This window comes from Sphaeramia orbicularis, chromosome 4, assembly GCF_902148855.1.
Source record: "Sphaeramia orbicularis chromosome 4, fSphaOr1.1, whole genome shotgun sequence".
NCBI lineage: Eukaryota > Metazoa > Chordata > Actinopteri > Kurtiformes > Apogonidae > Sphaeramia > Sphaeramia orbicularis.
In genome coordinates, this window is record NC_043960.1 from 48,206,275 (window position 1) to 48,223,370 (window position 17,096).

The 17,096-nt window shown below is 39.0% G+C and overlaps 1 protein-coding gene across 4 annotated transcripts in view; it reads right to left on the bottom strand.

Annotated features, from left to right (window-relative positions):
- ncln (nicalin) overlaps positions 1-17,096 on the bottom strand; it is a 131,455-nt gene that overhangs the window by 60,404 nt on the left and 53,955 nt on the right. The window lies entirely within an intron of this gene.

Genomic DNA, 17,096 nt, shown 5'->3' on the forward strand with positions numbered 1-17,096 from the left:
CCTCTCCGCATGAATGTACTTGGTATGAGGATGGGGTTTACGGTTTTTAATAGGTGAGTCTTCAAAAACCCCTGGGTTGAGTGAAAATTGTCCAAATTTCCTGAGTTTGAGTGTGTGATGTCATCACACTAGAGTGGAAGAGCAGTGAAAATTCAACTGAAAATTCTGTAAATAAATCGCCCTCCCGGCAAAACCATACATCGCAGGTGAATGATATTTTCCAAAAATGTAGCCATAGTTCCTAGGCTTCATATGAACCCATGTTTGAAGACCTAGCTCTTTTTAAAGTGAAATGACAGGCACTAGTTTGGAGGCTCATCCCTTCTTTCTCCCATTGACTCTCCATTGTAGCGGATTCCTTCTTGTCTTGGTCAGCTGACTGTTGTTAAACTGCCCTAACTCAGTCATTTTTCACAGTACGGGAAAAAAACCTACATCTGTATGTTCCCCAGGTCCTTTTGACGCTCACGGTCATTTCAGTTTTCTCCTATCTTTTACGGTTTTCCTTTGATTTACAGTTTCTCGGGACCTGTTCTGCTCCAGTCTCAGCCTATTCCTGCTGCTCTGCGTCAGTTTCATTCTGTGTGTGTGTCAGTGCAGCGCCGTCGCTGTGGCAACTACTACTGATACAACTACTAAAAATACTACTACTACTAAAAATACTACTACTACTTCTATTACTACTACTAACGGTGACGTCTGTCAGCTGCCAAACTTTGACACACAGATTGTCCATATAAAGTGAATGGGGGTTCAGAACACAGAATTCCCCTCCGACCATGAAGTCTTTGGTAACGTCGAACCGACATGCCCCCCCGACCCCCGAGCCCCTCTCACGATTTCCGCGTGTGGAAATTGTCTAGTTATTTTTCATCTTCCGCCACATTTTCGCCGATTAATAGGGCCCGAACCGCTGGAAAGACCCCTGCACAATATACATTAAAACGTGCGGTTTCATCGGGAATAGTGTGCTATGTTATTTTCATAGAGATTCGTGAATGTTTCGCAGAGTTATTCGCGAAAAACACGCGAAAAAAGTCCCATAGAAATGAATGGGGAGATGAAAAAATCAGCCAGAAAAGTCCACTTTTTTCCAGACACTACTACTTCACCATACTTTCACCTACAGACTTCATTTAAACTTTAAAACGCAGGCATTTTTGTCCTCTCCGCACGAATGTACTTGGTATGAGGATGGGGTTTACGGTTTTCAATAGGTGAGTCTTCAAAAACCCCTGGGTTGAGTGAAAATTCTCAAAATTTCCTGAGTTAGAGTGGGTGATGTCATCACACTAGAGTGTGAGAGCAGTGAAAATTCAACTGAAAATTCTCTGAATAAATCGCCCTCCCGGCCAAACGATACATCGCAGGCGAATGACATTTTCCAAAAACGTAGCCATGGTTCCTGGGCTTCATATGAACCCATGTTTGAACACCTAGCTCTTTTTAAAGAGAAATGACAGGCACTAGTTTGGAGGCTCATCCCTTCTTTCCCCCATTAACTCTCCATTATAGCAGATTCCTTCTTGTCTTGCTCGGTTGACTGTTTTTAAACTGCTCTAACTCAGTCATTTCTCACAGTACGTGAAAAAAACCTACATCTGTGTGTTCCCCAGGTCCTTCTGACACTCACGGTCATTTCGGTTTTCACCTATCTTTTACGGTTTTCCCATAATTAGCAGTTTTCCGGGACCTGTTCTGAGTGCCTCACTCAGTCTATTCCTGCTGCTCTGTGTGTCTCTCTCTCTCTGTGTGTGTCAGTGCAGCGCCGTTGCTGCGGCAACAGCCCCACTGCTCTGTGTGTGTCCCAGGTGTGTCCAATAAACCCAATCAGTCTGACATGTTTCTCCTCCCATAGCAACCCTGGAGAGTCCATAGCAACGCTGGGTGTCTGTTAGAGTACTGATACTACTACTAATACTACTACTGCTTTTACTACTATGATTACTACTACTACTACTACTACTACTAAAAATACAACTACAACTAAAAATGTTAGTCATGCTGCTACTACTACTACTATTAAAAATATTACTACTACTACTACTGCCACTACTAGTACTAAAAATACAACTACTACTGCTACTACTACTACTAGAAAATATTACTACTACTACTACAACAACTGCTAGTACTACTACTACTACTACTACTAAAAATACTATTACACTACTACTACTACTAGAAAATATTACTACTATTACTACAATAACAGGTAGTACTACTACTACTACTACTACTAAAAATACAACTACAACTAAAAATGTTACTAATACTACTACTACTACTATTAAAAATATTACTACTACTACTACTACCACTACTAAAAATACCACTACTACTATTACTACTACTACATATAGTACTATTACTGTAACTTCTACTACTTCTCCTTCTCCTCCTATTACTGATAGAACTGATTCAAACTGATTCTCTCTCTCTCTCACACACACACACACACAGCTCTTCAGTTCTCAGCTGCAGACAGAGTATAGAACACAGACAGTTGAAGCTCAGGTGTCAGGTGATCAGCATCAGCCAATCAGGTCACACATGACAATATCTAATGAATACAGTCTCCTGTCATGTCTGCTGTGTTTCTCCAACATTTCTCAGTGTCATTGTCCAGCTACATGCTGCTTCAGCCTGAACATGGACTCAAACTGGCATGCCCCCCCCCACCACCACCCCCGACCCCCGAGCCCCTCTCACGATTTCCGCGTGTGGAAATTGTCTAGTTATTAGGGGCTCGGGCATCGACACGAGCACCTCTCCCCCATTGCAAAGCAATGGGAGAGAGGTGCTCACCTATTGTTCTTCCGCTCGTTTATTAGGGGCTCGGGCATCGACACGAGCACCTCTCCCCCATTGCAAAGCAATGGGAGAGAGGTGCTCGTGGCGAAGCCACGAGCACCTATTGTTCTTCCGCTCGTTTATTCTTACTTATTCTTCATCTTCCGCCACTTTTTTGTCCGTTAATGCGGCCCGAACCGCTGGAAAGACCCCTGCAAATTATACATTAAAACGTGCGGTTTCATCGGGAATAGTGTGCAATGACTCAAGGTAGAAATTCATGAATTTTTCGCAGAGTTATTCGCGAAAAACATGCGAAAAAAGTCCCATAGAAATGAATGGGGAGACGAAAAAATCAGCCAGAAAACTCCACTTTTTTCCAGACGCTACTACTTCGCCATACTTTCACCTACAGACTTCATTTAAACTTTAAAACGCAGGCATTTTTGTCCTCTCCGCACGAATGTACTTTGTATGAGGATGGGGTTTACGGTTTTCAATAGGTGAGTCTTCAAAAACCCCTGGGTTGAGTGAAAATTCTCAAAATTTCCTGAGTTAGAGTGGGTGATGTCATCACACTAGAGTGTGAGAGCAGTGAAAATTCACCTGAAAATTCTCTGAATAAATCGCCCTCCCGGCCAAACGATACATCGCAGTTGAATGACATTTTCCAAAAACGTAGCCATGGTTCCTGGGCTTCATATGAACCCATGTTTGAAGACCTAGCTCTTTTTAAAGAGAAATGACAGGCACTAGTTTGGAGGCTCATCCCTTCTTTCCTCCATTAACTCTCCATTGTAGCAGGTTCCTTCTTGTCTTGGTCAGTTGACTGTTTTTAAACTGCTCTAACTCAGTCATTTCTCACAGTATGTGAAAAAAACCTACATCTGTGTGTTCCCCAGGTCCTTCTGACGCTCACGGTCATTTCGGTTTTCACCTATCTTTTATGGTTTTCCCATAATTAGCAGTTTTCCGGGACCTGTTCTGAGTGCCTCACTCAGTCTATTCCTGCTGCTCTGTGTGTCTCTCTCTCTCTGTGTGTGTCAGTGCAGCGCCGTTGCTGCGGCAACAGCCCCTCTGCTCTGTGTCCCAGGTGTGTCCAATAAACTGAATCAGTCTGACATGTTTCTCCTCCCATAGCAACCCTGGAGAGTCCATAGCAACGCTGGGTGTGTGAGACAGTACTGATACCACTACTATTACTTTTACTACTATGATAACTACTACTACTACTAAAAATACAACCACTACTACTGAAAGTACTACTACTATTACTAAAAATATGACTACTATTACTACTACTACTAATAAAAATACTACTACTACTACAAATACTACTACTACTATGAAAACTACTTTTACTACTACTACTACTAAAAATACTACTACTAGTATTACTAAAAATACTACTACTACTACAACTACTACTACCACTACTACTAAAAATACTACTTCTATTACTACTTCTCCTTCTACTTCTCCTCCTTTTACTGATAGAATAAACTGATTCAAACTGATTCTTTCTCATACACACACACACACACACACACAGAGTATAGAACACAGACAGTTGAAGCTCAGGTGTCAGGTGATCAGCATCAGCCAATCAGGTCACACATGACTACAACTAATGGGGAGAGGAAAAAATCAGCCAGAAAAGTCCACTTTTTTCCAGACGCTACTACTTCGCCATACTTTGACCTACAGACTTCATTTAAACTTTAAAACGCAGGCTTTTTTGTCCTCTCCGCATGAATGTACTTGGTATGAGGATGGGGTTTACGGTTTTCAATAGGTGAGTCTTCAAAAACCCCTGGGTTGAGTGAAAATTGTCCAAATTTCCTGAGTTAGAGTGTGTGATGTCATCACGCTAGAGTGGAAGAGCAGAGAAAATTCAACTGAAAATTCTCTGAATAAATTGCCCTCCCGGCCAAACGATACATCGCAGGCAAATGATATTTTCCAAAAACATAGCCATGGTTCCTGGCCTTTATATGAACCCGTGTTTGAAGACCTAGCTCTTTTTAAAGTGAAATGACAGGCACTACTTTGGAGGCTCATCCCTTCTTTCCTCCATTAACTCTCCATTGTAGCGGATTATTTGTTGTCTTGGTCAGTTGACTGCTTTTAAACTGCCCTAACACGATCATTTTTCACAGTACGGAAAAAAAACTTTATCTTTGTGTTCCACAGGTCTCTCTGACGCTCACGGTCATTTCGGTTTTCACCTATCTTTTACAGTTTTCCTGTAATTAGCAGTTTCTCGGGACCTGTTCTGCTCCAGTCTCAGCCTATTCCTGCTGCTCTGTGTCAGTTTCATTCTGTGTGTGTGTCAGTGCAGCGCCGTCGCTGTGGCAACTACTACTGATACAACTACTAAAAATACTACTACTACTAAAAATACTACTACTACTAAAAATACTACTACTACTTCTATTACTACTACTAACGGTGACGTCTGTCAGCTGCCAAACTTTGACACACAGATTGTCCATATAAAGTGAATGGGAGTTCAGAACACACAATTCCCCTCCGACCATGAAGTCTTTGGTAACGTCGAACCCACATACCCCCCCGACCCCCGAGCCCCTCTCACGATTTCCGCGTGTGGAAATTGTCTAGTTCTTACTTATTCTTCATCTTCCGCCACTTTTTTGTCCGTTAATGCGGCCCGAACCGCTGGAAAGACCCCTGCACAATATACATTAAAACGTGCGGTTTCATCGGGACACGTGTGCTATGTTATTTTCATAGAGATTCGTGAATGTTTCGCAGAGTTATTCGCGAAAAACACGCGAAAAAAGTCCCATAGAAATGAATGGGGAGAGGAAAAAATCAGCCAGAAAATTCCACTTTTTTCCAGACACTACTACTTCGCCATACTTTCACCTACAGACTTCATTTAAACTTTAAAACGCAGGCATTTTTGTCCTCTCCGCACGAATGTACTTGGTATGAAGATGGGGTTTACGGTTTTCAATAGGTGAGTCTTCAAAAACCCCTGGGTTGAGTGAAAATTCTCAAAATTTCCTGAGTTAGAGTGGGTGATGTCATCACACTAGAGTGTGAGAGCAGCGAAAATTCAACTGAAAATTCTCTGAATAAATCGCCCTCCCGGCCAAACCATACATCGCAGGTGAATGATCTTTTCCAAAAACGTAGCCATGTTTCCTGGGCTTCATATGAACCCATGTTTGAAGACCTAGCTCTTTTTAAAGTGAAATGACAGGCACTAGTTTGGAGGCTCATCCCTTCTTTCCCCCATTAACTCTCCATTGTAGCGAATTCTTACTTGTCTTGGTCAGTTGACTGTTTTTAAACTGCTCTAACTCAGTCATTTCTCATAGTACATGAAAAAAACCTACATCTGTGTGTTCCCCAGGTCCTTCTGACACTCACGGTCATTTCGGTTTTCTCCAATCTTATACGGTTTTCCCGTAATTAGCAGTTTTGCGGGAGCTGTTTTTTTTCTTTTCAGAGGCTTAAATCTGCTCCATTTCTCTGTGTCTCTCTGACCTGCACTGAGCGTCTCCACGGCAACGGCGCCACTGCTCTGTGTGTGTCCCAGGTGTGTCCAATAAACTGAATCAGTCTGACATGTTTCTCCTCCCATAGCAACCCTGGAGAGTCCATAGCAACGCTGTGTGTCTGTTAAAGTACAGATACTACTACTAATACTACTACTGCTGTTAATACTATGATTACTACTACTATTAAAAATGCTACCACTGCTACTACTACTAAAAAATATTACTACTACTACTACAATTGCTACTACTACTACTACTACTACTACAACTAAAAATACTACTAATGTTACTACTACTACTACTAGAAATTCTACTACTACTACTACTGCTGCTACTACAACTACTACAAAAAATACTACTACTACTCCTACTAAAAAATACTATTACTACTATTACAGGTGCTACTACAAAAAATACTACTACTATTACTACTACTACTAAAAATACTACTACTACTACTACTGAAAATACTACTACTACTGCCACTACTGCTACCAAAAATACTACTATTACTGTTACTTGTACTCCTTCTCCTTCTCCTCCTATTACTGTTAAAACTGATTCAAACTGATTCTCTCTCATGCACAAACACACTCACACACTGACACACACACTGAAACACACACTCAAAAACTCACACACACACACATACACACACACACACACACACACACACACACAGAGTATAGAACACAGACAGTTGAAGCTCAGGTGTCAGGTGATCAGCATCAGCCAATCAGGTCACACATGACTACAACTAATGGGGAGAGGAAAAAATCTGCCAGAAAAGTCCACTTTTTTCTCACCGCTACTACTTCGCCATACTTTGATCTACAGACTTCATTGAAACTTTAAAACGCAGGCATTTTTGTCCTCTCCGCATGAATGTACTTGGTATGAGGATGGGGTTTACGGTTTTCAATAGGTGAGTCTTCAAAAACCCCTGGGTTGAGTGAAAATTGTCCAAATTTCCTGAGTTAGAGTGTGTGATGTCATCACACTAGAGTGGAAGAGCAGTGAAAATTCAACTGAAAATTCTGTAAATAAATCGCCCTCCCGGCAAAACCATACATCGCAGGTGAATGATATTTTCCAAAAACGTAGCCATAGTTCCTGGGCTTCATATGAACCCATGTTTGAAGACCTAGCTCTTTTTAAAGTGAAATGACAGGCACTAGTTTGGAGGCTCATCCCTTCTTTCTCCCATTGACTCTCCATTGTAGCGGATTCCTTCTTTTCTTGGTCAGTTGACTGTTTTTAAACTGCCCTAACTCAGTCATTTTTCACAGTACGGGAAAAAAACCTACATCTGTATGTTCCCCAGGTCCTTTTGACGCTCACGGTCATTTCAGTTTTCTCCTATCTTTTACAGTTTTCCTGTAATTAGCAGTTTCTCGGGACCTGTTCTGCTCCAGTCTCAGCCTATTCCTGCTGCTCTGTGTCAGTTTCATTCTGTGTGTTTGTCAGTGCAGCGCCGTCGCTGTGGCAACTACTACTGATACAACTACCAAAAATACTACTACTACTAAAAATACTACTACTACTTCAATTACTACTACTAATGGTGACATCTGTCAGCCGCCAGACTTTGACACACAGATTGTCCATATAAAGTGAATGGGAGTTCAGAACACAGAATTCCCCTCTGACCATGAAGTCTTTGGTAACGTCGAACCGACATGCCCCCCCGACCCCCGAGCCCCTCTCACGATTTCCGCGTGTGGAAATTGTCTAGTTATTCTTCATCTTCCGCCACTTTTTTGTCCGTTAATACAGCCCGAACCGCTGGAAAGACCCCTGCACAATATACATCAAAACGTGCGGTTTCATCGGGAATAGTGGGCTATGTTATTTTCACAGAGATTCGTGAATTTTTCGCAGACTTATTCGCGAAAAACACGCGAAAAAAGTCCCATAGAAATGAATGGGGAGATGAAAAAATCAGCCAGAAAAGTGCACTTTTTTCCAGACACTACTACTTCACCATACTTTCACCTACAGACTTCATTTAAACTTTAAAACGCAGGCATTTTTGTCCTCTCCGCACGAATGTACTTGGTATGAGGATGAGGTTTACGGTTTTCAATAGGTGAGTCTTCAAAAACCCCTGGGTTGAGTGAAAATTCTCAAAATTTCCTGAGTTAGAGTGTGTGATGTCATCACACTAGAGTGTGAGGGCAGAGAAAATTCAACTGAAAATTCTCTGAATAAATCGCCCTCCCGGCCAAACGATACATCGCAGGCGAATGATATTTTCCAGAAACGTAGCCATGGTTCCTGGGCTTCATATAAACCCATGTTTGAAGACCTAGCTCTTTTTAAAGTGAAATGACAGGCACTAGTTTGGAGGCTCATCCCTTCTTTTCCCCATTAACTCTCCATTGTAGCGGATTCTTTCTTGTCTTGGTCAGTACACTGTTTTTAAACTGCCCTAACTCAGTCATTTTTCACAGTACGGGGAAAAAACTTAGATCTGTGTGTTCCCCAGGTCTCTCTGACGCTCACGGTCATTTCGGTTTTCACCTATCTTTTACGGTTTTCCTGGAATTAGCAGTTTTCCGGGACCTGTTCTGAGTGACTCACTCAGTCTATTCCTGCTGCTCTGTGTGTCAGTTTCATTCTCTGTGTGTCAGTGCAGCGCCGTTGCTGCGGTAACGGCCCCTCTGCTCTGTGTCCCAGGTGTGTCCAGTAAACCCAATCAGTCTGACATGTTTCTGCTCCCATAGCAACCCTGGAGAGTCCATAGCAACGCTGGGTGTGTGAGACAGTACTGATACTACTACTATTACTACTAGTACTGTTACTACTATGATAAATACTACTACGACTAAAAATACTACTACTACTAAAAATACTTTTACTACTACTATTACTACTACTACTAAAAATACTACTACTACTACTACTTCCTATTACTGACAGAATAAACTGATTGAAACTGATTCTCTCTCATACACACACAGACGCAGCTCTTAAATTCTCAGCTGCAGACAGAGTATAGAACACAGACAGTTGAAGCTCGGGTGTCAGGTGATCAGCATCAGTTAATCAGGCCACACATGACTACAACTAATGAATAAAATCTCCTGTCATGTCTGCTGTGTTTGTCCAACAATTCACTGTGTCATTGTCCAGCTACATGCTGCTTCAGCCCGGACCTGGACATGACCTTATAATGACAAGTGGGAACTTATTGTCAAAAAAGATTTTGGACATACCCAGCCCCCCAAACAGCAGTGTGTGGAAGTTTTTAGTTAGTTAGTTAGTTAATTAATTAATGCCATAAATGTCGTACTGTGTGGAAATTTGGAGCAATATGTATGAGACCAACATAGATCAAAATAATTAAACTCCAAAAAAAAAGCTATTGTTTGTTTACTGTTTTATTTCAGTCTGAAGAACAAACACAGTCCACAGATCCATCCAATCCATTGATCCAACAATCACTCTATAAAATGGAAATTTAGGATACAAACTATGACTTCACTGATTAAATAATTAACTTCTACAGTCAGACTGAAAAGGAGTAGGCTGAAGCTTATTTTATTTTTCTTACCCTATATATGTTTTCTTACAGCACGTCCTCAACTTCAACCAACATAAGATATTCACACTAACAATGAGAACATTATGAATACTGAAATAAAAATTAAATGTTACAGACAAACTGAAGACTTCAAGTTCATATATCTATTAAAATCATATTTATAAATGTCATTTACTATCAGTGTTAGTTAATGCCATTAGAATAATAAATAAAGCTGGATATCTTCAATCAAGTAATCCATTTGTGTAGGATCTGGTATATTAAAATTTCCTGATACTGTATACTTAAAAACAATAGAAATAATTTTTTTGTGCTAAGAATAAAAGTCTTCCTGTTTGTATACATATTTTTTTTAAGTTAAGAGAAGGAAATTATAATTTAAGAGGGCTATTTGTGTTTAAAACATGAAAAGTAAGAACAAATGTTAAATATCATTGTGTTTCTGTTATTGGTGTCACCAACTGAAGGATGAATTTAAATTGTGCAGCTCACTGAGTTTTTAAAAAGCTTTAATTTGTCACATTCTTAAGGGCCATAAAGGTAACATAATCTCTAAGTGACTTATGAAACTGTAAGTAGATTAATTTGCGTTAATGCTTTATTTACTACAACTTCACGTAATTCTAAAGATTGGAGCAGGAGAAACATAAAAAAGCCTCTGGCTTCAGCTTCTTCCTTTTTCAGTTACCAATTGTGTAAATTGTATGTTCTTTGTATGTATGTGCTTTGTACAAAACTGAAATAAAAAATATTCATTCATTCATAATAAAATATTTTGAATATATTCTCTGTGTGTAAATTTCCCTCAAATGGTAGTATCATATATGGGAGGTTATGTGATGTTCTTCTGTCACTTTAGGAAAATGTCATGGACTTAAACAGGCAGAGGACAGTCAAAGTGTTTGTGGAACCAGGAAGAGGACACTGAATATGCTTGTGTAACTTGGACAATGATGTGCAGGACAGAGGAGATTTTATTCATTTGTATCGTCTCGTAAAATCAGTAGAAGACAGTCTGGACAGTGAAAACAGGGGATTCTACAGCCCAAATGCTTTAACTTACATTTTTTAAACTTACCTTGAACAAAAGAGCATTGTTTTCTAATCAAAAACGTCATACATGTTGAGCAGTGTCATCACAATTGTGCAAATCATTGTCAAATAGGTGTAAAAGTTGTGATTTTCTCTATGGACTTCTGTACAGCTCTGCTTGTCTCCTTTATAAGAAGCCATGTTATTAACTCACACATGACTCTATAGCTTAAATGCTTTATCCTACATTTTTTAAACTTAACCTGAACAAAAGAGCACCATTTTCCTTTCAAAAACTTTATACATGTTGTGCATTGTCACCACAATTGTGCAAATCGAAGCCAAATTGGTCTAAAAGTTGTGATTTTCCACTGGACTGCTCTATCTCTCCTGTCTCTCATGGAGCTGTACCGTGTGTGTGGGGGGGAGTCCTTCTGCCTCCGTTTGCAGCGCCGAGCTTGGTCCCTCCCACCAAATGATTGGTTAGACACACAGAATGTGTGCTCTGATTGGTCAAAGCTCTACAGTTGAATGAATACAGTCCCGTTAGACTGGCGGTTCTGCTACGACATTTTGTCTGTGCTGCTCGGTCTGCTGCTTTTCCTGTACTGAGACGAAGTGGATTACTGTTGACCTGCGGATTTGAAATCTCTATCTCCTCTTTTTTGGATTTCTGGATCCGGCTAACGGTGAGTACCTGTGCTTTAGACATTGAATATATCTGTGCTTTGTGGTTTTCTATCTGTGAAAGTGTCCTAGTCCTGAGTGATATGAATGCTAACTGTTAGCTAACGGTTAGCTTATTGTTCTGCTAAAAGCGCCTCTGTGGGGAAAGGTAACTTGGTGTGTTCATCTCATCTTGTGTTTGAAATCAATTAATTGCTTTGATTGTTTAGTTTGACGGATTTCTTTCTGTTTTATTGGAGTTTGTGTAGATTTGTGGACTTCAGTGTCTCAAGTTGCTTTTTTTTTTTTTTACGGACGAGGCAGAACTGTGAGATTGTGGGTCTGTGACATTTTATTCATTTTGCTGTTAGCTGAAATCACTGCTATAAACCAGTAAACTGTGTGTTATATGGACAGATAAAATATTGCTTGTGCCTCATAGCGTTTACTTCATAAATAGTGTCAAAGCTACAGTTATCCGCTAGTTGGACAGGACAGGGGAAAAAAAAAAAAGGAATTGAACCAGACAGGAGGCAGTTTGTATCTCCGACCGCTTAGCGTTGTCAACATGTCTGCATTTGTTCTGCCTGGGTCACGTCAGCTACACAGATTTGAATATCAGAGGTGTCGTGTACATGTGTACATGTGTCTGTTTGCCTGCGTGCGTGCGTGTGTATGCGTGTCTGTGTGTGCAGGGCTGGTTCGTGGCATAGGCTGATAACATGATAATTTTCATTAATTGTCTTAAAAATAAAGAAATGAGAGGAAAAAACAAAACAAAACAACAACTCCCTGTAATTTCTCAGATGAACTCTCCCAGACTGGTGCTGATTGTGTGTGTGTGTGTGTGTGTGTGTGTGTGTGTGTGTGTGTGTGTGTGTGTGTGTGTGTGTGTGTGTGTGTGAGTGACAGAGACAGAGTAAAGCTGAATGACAGTCAGATATGTGTAGAACTAAACATCCAGATAAAGGATGGAGAGCTTATCACCATGGAAAGGCCTTCCAAGGCCTTAGCTGCACAATTTAGAAGAGGAGAAAAGAGGAGGCTGAAAAATAATCCAATTATAGAGGGATGTAACCTTTTATAATGTTAAAAAATGTTTGATGTTACTAGCAACAGCTAGCTGAACTGAAATGAAGCAAAGTTGGCTAATAATGGAACTGTAGATGATTAAGATATGATGATTAAGATTTTTTTTTTTTTTTTTTCACAGACTAGGCAGAGCTGTGAGATTGTGGGTATGTGACATTTTGTACATTTTGCTGTTTGTTGAAATCACTGTTATAAACCAGTTAACTGTGTGTTATATGGACAGATAAAATACTGCTTGTGCCTCATACCGTTTACTTTAAAAGTAGTGTAGTTAAACAGGAGCTTTGAAGCATTTTTCTCCCTCTAACTGGGGTGGTGCAGATGTGAAAGATGTGTAATTAAAGGAGTTTTGATTTTAAATTAAATAACATAACATGGATCACAGTACCAGTGCTTTGTTCCATTATGTTAGAATCAGTTTTATCTGTCATTTAGGACATGAGTAGTATAATATTGTTTGTTTAAGACATGTTGCATGATAAAGTGTTTGTATTTTTATTACCATGACAGTATTAAATACAATGTAATATTCATTCTTTGTGCTGTGGAAAAGACCAGTTCACCTGGCTCTGCTACAGACAGGTTACATGTTATTAAATTCACTGTCACATGGGACACCTCCCCTGAGCAAACATGTCTGATTTGAGTTTTAAGCAGGAAGGAATTTAGCACTTTGATTCAATTTTACCTATTGTCAGGCTTTTATGTGTCTTCTGTTGTAAAATAGTAGCTGTTTGAGTTTCTGAATCAGCAGTGACAGTAGATTTTAAACATTTGTCAAAGTACTTTAATCATTATCCAGGTGTTGTGTTCCATTAAAGCTGCTCTAAAGATTTTTTTTTTTTTTTTTTTAATGTTTGCCTTGTGGAAAAGACCTTTTAACTGTTAAACTGCACCCTAAAATGGGCGAGGTCAAGCACGTCACAGATGGACAGCCCATTATTTTTTGATTCATAACTTTTTAATCAGACAAGTTTAAGACAAATATAACACATGATTGGAAATGTCTAAATGTGATCTTAAATATACTCAAAGGGCAAAATTTTGTTTCAAATATTTTTAAATGAAAAATATCAAAAACTACTGCATCATGGATGGACTAAAAATTAACATGTATTTTTTGCAAGAATTACAAAGTTCTCAAAAGTGAAGTTCCTGTGACAATTTCATTCTAAAATCTATTCAGTGTATACCTTAAACCCTCTATTTTACTACCTAGTAATTGGTTAGAGGAAAAAAAAAAAAAAAATTGATCATACCAAAATAGCAAGAGTTTTGAAAAATGACAGCGTCATGGATGGACAACAAAAGTAAATATCAAATTAAACTCTTTTTTTTTTTTTTTTTTTTTAAATTTCAATTATTTATTTATTTATTTATTTCACTGTAATACTTTTTTTTTTTTTTTTTTTTTTTTTTTTTTACAATATTTACAACATAAAAATAATATTAACAGTATATTCTGATGTTTTTTGCATAGATATATGCATTTATCAAGCATATCATGGTAGGTGTAAACTTCAGTATCAAGTGATAAAAGAGATATTTTCAACATATAAATTTGCACCACTGAAGTGTTGACAGCTAATACGAACTTAAAGCTTTGATTTATAGCTTTACTCAACTTTTCTTTTTTTTTTTTTTTTTTTTACTTAAAAGCTAAAATAGCCTAAATATATAAGACTTGATTTTTCATTTATATTCAATAACAATATAAATTTATATTCAACAATAAATATTACTAGAAAATAAAAACTTGTCATTTAGCTGAAACATATACTGGGCAGTGTACTGTCATCAGTGCTGATTGTCACAGATGGAAAAACTTTAATCTCAGATTAAAGTCTGTTCTTCAATTTGAAGTAGAAATATCAAGTTACAACATAAAAATATGATGTGCCAGGCCTTTAGATTACACCTTGGCTGGGCCGACTAACGGTGTGCCCAAATTAAATGTCCCCAAATTAGTGTCCCCAAATTAAAAATAAAAAAAAGGCCAGAGCAGAGTGTAAACGAAAGTATTGACTCACTCGCCCCTGCTTTTTTCCTCCCGTAAAACACATCGGTTATAATATACAAGGCTTGTTCATAACGACAGAGAAAACATTGACAACAACAACACATATGTACCGAACAGGAAAGCACAAGTATTCATGCTTCCCGCAGAAGTCATATTTTGTGATAACGTTAGCACAAACCCAGAATCCAAATGCAGAACTCCGACAACAAAAGTTAGTTCCAAAAGGTTTATTGTTCACACACAGGTGAAAAAATATAATGAGTGACAGAATCTTGAGGATAATGGTTGGGGATTTTCTCCTCAGATTCGTCCTCCGGATCGAGGGCAGCAGCCCGTCTCCCCGAGCGGTGTTAGGAGTCTTTTCCCCGACTGGGGAAAAGCAAAGGGAGGTCAGGGACGGAAACAGGTCATACACAGGCAGGCTAACAATCGAGCAACAGGACATAAGGACTAGGCAAACTCACGTACCGGTAGTCAGGGCGAGAAGGTCAAAACCAGATCAGATGAGGCAGACAAAAACCGACAGGGATCAGGCAGAAGACGAAAAACCGAGGAATCCAAAACAGGTCAAAAAACAGGCAAACAAACGAGGTCAAGTACGCTGGTCTGAACTACTGGAGTTACAAACTGGCGACTGACAAGGGGAAAAGACAGGGTTTAAATACACAAAAGGGAGGGAAGACAACTAGACACAGGTGGAGCAAATTAGGGCGGAGACAGGTAACCAGGTCAGAGGTCAGGATGAGCGGGGAACAGGAAGTAAAGACGACAGACAAGACACATGAGGGAAAACTTAACAAAATAAAACAGGAAGTGACACACAAAACATAAAGACAGACAAGACCAGACTATTGTCTGGCAGCAGGTATGACATATTTGCGCCGTTTGATTGGTCTAAATCACCCGTTTCGGCCAATGAGAGGTGATGAGAGCTTGGAGATTGACTCGTACGTTGTACGCCAAAGGTTTTCTCTCAACAACCATGCCTCGTGGGCGACCTATAAGTTCAGGCCGCTCACATAACAAACGCAGTGAAACATATGACATATGAATTATCTGCCTGCATGCAGTCCTGTGATTTTGGAATTAAAATCAGCTGGCCATATGCTGATCAATACTTCTGGAAATTAGACTTGTGGAATCCATGCCTTCATACTCTTGAATATATCTGAAATAGTCTGAGAAAACAGGAATTACTGTTGAAAAATCTAATCCCGCACCCACCCCCTCCGCCGATTCCAGCATCTGATGTGCCCAAATTAAGGTAATCTAAAGCCCTGTGTGCTAGGCTCTCTTTCTCAAAATTTGAAGATTTTGTGTTGCATCTTTTGTATCCAATAACTTTAAAAAAAAAAATCACTATTTTCAGTGTCACGGATGGACAGCATTTCAAGCAATCTGCAACATATTTGGATGATCAAAAATCACATTAAAATGATTTTTTTCCAAAATTTTAAACACTATGTTTAGAATATGACATAAATAATATAATAGTGAAGCATCAGTGTATTAGGAATAAATGTAGTTTATTTAGCCTATGAGAGTTTACAAAATGAACCCAGAATGACGACAGAACCCTTTGTCACTTTCCAAACATTCACACTCATACAACTCCTCAAAATTTTTTTCCCACAAATTTTTTCTAATTTCAAAATACATTTTCCTGAAAATATAAGTATTTTACCTATATTTGGTATAGATTATTGCAATTTAATATTTTGGACCAGATGTTAACCTTCCCTCGACTTCGTCCAATTGCTTTGTGTCCACACAGACATAGTGAAGACAGTAGATATTTAGAATGTATTGCTGCTAATGTTGATGTCAACTAGTTTATAGCAGTGATTTTAGCTGAGTGTTATATGAACAGATAAAATATTGCTTGTGCTTCACAGTGTTGCTTTAAAAATAGTGTGGTTAAACAGGAGCTTTGAAGCATTTTTCTCCCTCAAACTGTGGTGGTGAAGATGTGAAAGATGTGTAATTAAACAGTCCCTCCAGGATTTCACTGGCTGTTTTTTTTTTTTTTTTTTTTATTGTTGCAGCTTAAAATGCCTGATTTTGTGGCACCTTTTTAAAAAAAATGCGGTGAAAGTTGCAATGATTTGAGGCTTCTTTTATTAAAGCCACAGGGACATGGGCATTTGCAAAATAGCTAAAACAGTCTTTTTTGAGTTTTTAGCCTTTAAAAGCACCAGGAAGCAATGATTTTAAACAAAACAGGCTTTTTTTCATTCATTCATCTATTTGTTTTGAGCAGAAGAAAAAACTAAACATTTTTTGTGTACAAGGAACTAATTAGGGAGCAAATACATTAATAAAGATGATCAAGGCAAAATAACAATTGCCATGTACACATGTAAATAAATTCAATATGTATTGTTCAAAAAGGAGTGGGAAGAAGAAAACGTATTAA